Here is a 325-nt window from a genome sequence, read left to right as displayed (position 1 = left end):
TGGATTTTCTCATTCTTCTCTGTGAAAAGCAATCACCAGATTCACAGCTTTTTCTTAGCACACACAACAAACAGGAACATATTGGTGAAAAACATTGTGTCGTCCTTTCCATGCTTCAGGGAAGCTTGACGATGATTTCATTTGAAATTAACAATGACAAATGCAGCTCGCATGATGCCAAAGGCATCATATCTATCTTGTTTAGAGACATCCAGAGAAGATACAGTAATGCAGCTGAGTCGGTGTGTGCTGAGGGACTAATGTGAACCCTGCGCATGCATCATATTTAGATACGAGGCTGGATGGGAGCGGTCTTATGGTAAGT

Source organism: Poecilia reticulata, linkage group LG15 (assembly GCF_000633615.1).
Source record: "Poecilia reticulata strain Guanapo linkage group LG15, Guppy_female_1.0+MT, whole genome shotgun sequence".
Taxonomy (NCBI): Eukaryota; Metazoa; Chordata; class Actinopteri; order Cyprinodontiformes; family Poeciliidae; genus Poecilia; species Poecilia reticulata.
The sequence above is the reverse complement of the archived record's forward strand: the minus strand, read 5'-3'. Positions refer to the sequence as shown.